Source organism: Myotis davidii, unplaced genomic scaffold (assembly GCF_000327345.1).
Source record: "Myotis davidii unplaced genomic scaffold, ASM32734v1 scaffold10, whole genome shotgun sequence".
In the NCBI taxonomy this organism is placed as follows: domain Eukaryota; kingdom Metazoa; phylum Chordata; class Mammalia; order Chiroptera; family Vespertilionidae; genus Myotis; species Myotis davidii.
The window spans coordinates 1,741,375-1,745,501 of record NW_006283544.1 but is presented as its reverse complement, the minus strand read 5'-3'; the positions used below and the strand labels follow the sequence as shown (position 1 = coordinate 1,745,501).

The following is a 4,127-nucleotide window of genomic DNA, read 5'->3' as shown; positions in this document are numbered from 1 at the left end:
ATATATACTATGTTTTTATTGCTTTTTAGAGAGAGAGGAAGGGGGATGGCTAGAGAGATAGAAATATCAGTGATGAGAGAGAATCATTGATTGTCCGCCTCCTGCATGCCTTCCCACCAGCGATCAAGTCTAAAACCTGGGCATGTGACCTGACTGGGAATCAGCCATGACTTCCCAGTTCTTAGGTTGATGGTCAACCACTGAGCAACACTGGCCTGGCATCAAAGATATTTTTTCCATTGATTTTTAGTGTGGGAAACCGCCTATTGTCTTCACTAGCAGAGAGGTGTGGACAAGGAATAAAATCAGGCTGGTGACCCCTGAAGCCCTAGCAAAGATCAGAGCCCTGCACCCACTGTTAATCCAGACAATGGTAGCTGAAGCAACTTCCCCACCAGACAGTGGGAGGCCTGAGCACCAGTGGAAGTCCTTCCTCTTGAGTTTGACTTACCCGCCTGGCCCCCCAATATTTCCAAATTATCTCTTGTCTCTTCTCTTTCATTTGTGTGCGGCTCCTCTTCCAGATCCTGAACCCTGAACCACGCGGGACGTGGAGGGAAACATTTACAACATTTTAGAGAGAGTGGAAGGGAGGGAAGATGGAGGAGGAGGAGGAGAGCGGGAGGGAGGAGAGAAACATTGATGTGAGGAAGACACATTGATTTGTTGCCTCTCGCTCACACCTCAACGAGGACCAGGGTTTGAATCTGCAACCCAGGTACATGATCTTGACTGGGAATGAAACACTGAACCCTTTGGTGCACAGGCTGATGCTCTAACCAGGGACTTATCTTAAACTTTTTATGAAATTGCTAAACTGTTTTTCAAAGTGGTTATATCATTTTATAATCTCACCAACAGTGAATGAGAATTTCAGTTACTCCATGTCCTTGTCAACACTTGTTTGGTCAGTCTTTCAAATTTTAGCCATTCTGTCAGACGTGAACTGGTATCTCATTGTGATTTTAATTTACTTTTCCCGAATGGTTAGTGATGTTAGCATCCTTCCTGTGCTTGTTTGCATCAGTACATCTTCATTGGTGAAGTGTCTGTTTAAATCTTCTGCCTATTTAAAAAAAAATGGGTTGTTCTTTTCAGTAACGGGTTCAATTCTTAATATAGTCTAGATACAAGTCCTTTATCAGATATATACTTTGCTAATTTTTCTCTCAATTAGTGCTTTTTCATTTCATTCTTCTAACATGTCTTTCTTTTTAAAATTTTTATTGATTTCAGAGAAAAAGGGAGAGGGAGAGAGAGATAGAAACATCAATGATGAGAGAGAATCATTGATCAGCTGCCTCCTGCATGCCCCACTGGGGACTGAGCCTGCAACCTGGGCATGTGCCCTTGACTGGAATCAAACCCAGGACCCTTCAGTCCACAGGCTGAGGTTCTACCCACTGAGCAAAACTGGCTAGGGCATAACATGTCTTTCAAAGAGTAGAAAATTTTAATTTTGATGATGAATTTTGAAAGTCATAACTGGTTCTAGAGGCTAGCCACCACTAGAAGAGAAGCCAGTTTCTGAATGAAAAAATCAGAACTAAATAATTCAGGAAGTATCTGGTGTGGTGAAGTCTCGCCACCAACCACAGATCAGGGAACAGGTAGCATAGCTGTTTTTATGGAAGAGGGAACATATAAAACCTGTGTCAAGACCAGAGACCATAACCCCAACCCTCTTCAGCTGCCTCATATTGTTTGGTGTTAACCTTGGTAGATAAGTTATAAGAAATTAGAGAATTTACATGCTTAAACAGCGGTTTAGAAATTTAAAACGTCTGAAAACACTCCTAGCATTTGGCTTATATAATTGAGGATGACCATAAAATAAGCCACTGTATTAGTTTGCTGGTGCTGCCAAAAGCAATATCACAAACAACAGATATTTATTTTCTCATAATTATGGAGGCTATAAATCCAAAATTAAGGTGTCAACAGGGTTACTTCTTGGCTTGTAGATGACTATATTCACATTAACATTGTCTTTTGTGTATATTTGTATATTAATCTCTTTGTATAAAGACACCAATCATATAGCATTAGAGGTCACCTTAATGATCTCGTTTATCCTTAATTACTTCTTTAAAGACGGTATCTCCAGTCACATTCTTAAGTATTCTTCTCTCTGGTGGTTCAAACTGCATGACATTGGCCATAGTCTACCTCACTGATAGGTAAGCCTTCCGAGAAAAAGCCTCTTTGTGAATGGTGAGTCATTCTCCCCTCTTGTTAGTTATTGATCCCTGAAGAAGTTAAGCAACACCTTACCTGGCTGAGGAAAGAAGATAATAATAGTACTTGCCTTATAATGTTATTGTGGGGCATTAAAGAGATAATGAACGACCTTAGAACAGTGCATTACACTTAGTAAGGGATCAAAAATGTTAGCTACTGTCATTTATTCATTAAATACATACTGAATTCTGGCTTTGAACTAAGTAAGCAGTGTGCAGAGTGACATGGCAGAGCCAAAGCTGGATAAGTCATGGATACAGAATCAAAGAAATGTTAATATATCAATAGTATTAATAGCTACCATTTATTGAACACCTCCTTTGAGTCAGCTTCTATGCTAGGAGCCTTATATTTATCATTTTGTTTATTCTTCAAAAAGATCTTGTTAAATAGGTCTTACTTGTCCCATTTTTATAGATGAGGAAACTGAGACTCCTTGGGGTAAGTGAAATACCATAAATCAGCTAGTTAGTCATGCATATGAAATTTATACTAGACCCACCTGATGTCTACATTTCTCCTTTCTCTGTGAGTTTATGACCATGGAAGAGATAATGTACAGGTATTAAAAAGCATACTACCAAGTGAACAATGCTGTGTGGCTTAGGAGAGATATTGATAAATAGGAAGAGATTTTTTTCCCTTTGGTGTTTTAGGGAAAACCCATAGGACAGATATAATTTGGACTGAATTTGCATGTGTGGAATTGGCAGGGCTGGGAGTGTGGTGGTGGGTGGGAATGCTCCTGGCTATAAGAACAACAACAACAACAAAAAGAGAGAGAGAAAAGAAAAAAACCATACAACAGGAAACTGTGGTTTTTAATTGAGGAACAAGGGGGAGTTTGGTTTGACTAGAATTATGAGGGAAACCCTCATCAGCTCTGGCTTGAACCATTGCCTCTTTGTTCTCCCTCTAACTTGCTCTCTGTCCCTTCCTTCAGTAGACTTGACCCCCACTGTCTTGTCTACATTATTGGGAGGTAGATGATCTTTCTAAATCTGATCATGTTGCTCCCCTGGACAAAATTCTTCAATGTTTCTCCATCACCAACATGATAAACATCTAAACTTTAGAGCCTTCCTGATATGGTTCCTGCTCAAAACCACTTTGATTTAGTAGCCAGGAGTTAAACCAGGCACTCAAAACCTGCTTACTGGCAGACTGTGGGTCCCTGGAAGAGGAGGAGTTTGGGCTTTTTTAGAGAATCCCTCCCTAGATCCCTGGTTCCTGCATCTGGCTGGGTGTCAGCATCAGAGGAACTAGTTAAACATCCATTCCTGATGCCATTTCAATCTCACTCACCCCAAATTTGGGGTGGATGGGAGCGAAGCAGGAGAGCATGAGGCCCAGGAATTTGAATTCTATTAAGTGTCTAAGACTTAGACTCTAAGTGATTCTGACATTCAGACAGGTAGCTGAAACATTCGATATAAATCTCTTCCAGGGTAAGCAAAGGGTGAAGGGAGATGTTCACATTGGTAGAGATTGAGGGGAGGGAGAAGGAACCCCCAGGCTTTGCTTAGTCTGAGTCTGACCTTCATGGTTATCTAATGCATTTTTACTTTTACATTTGTTTATTGCTGTTGTTGTTCTTGTTTGTTTTTTTTTAATACAGAATTTTATTTAGAACCTGCTTAAAGTAGAAAAAAAATCCTGTCAAGAAAGACCAAATGGGAAAATGGGTTCCTAATAAAATCAAAAAAGTATAAAAGACCACAAAGGAGAAACAACACCACTGTTATTTGAAGGATAGCTAGTTACATGCATTTTTGGCATTGCTAATCACTGAATCTGGGTTTTCCTCAAATTCCTCATGCAGCATGCACTAATGAACAATTCATCTTAAAATACTTGCTTTCGACACACATTTTAGGACAAATTAC

At 39.9% G+C, this 4,127-nt stretch overlaps 1 long non-coding RNA gene across 1 annotated transcript in view; it reads left to right on the top strand.

Moving 5' to 3' along the window:
• LOC107183260 overlaps nucleotides 1-2,675 on the top strand; it is a 13,624-nt gene extending 10,949 nt beyond the window's left edge. The window contains exon 3 of the long non-coding RNA XR_001514052.1: nucleotides 2,664-2,675. This is a non-coding gene — a long non-coding RNA (uncharacterized LOC107183260). The remainder of the gene's footprint in view (nucleotides 1-2,663) is intronic.
• Nucleotides 2,676-4,127: the final 1,452 nt, after the last annotated feature.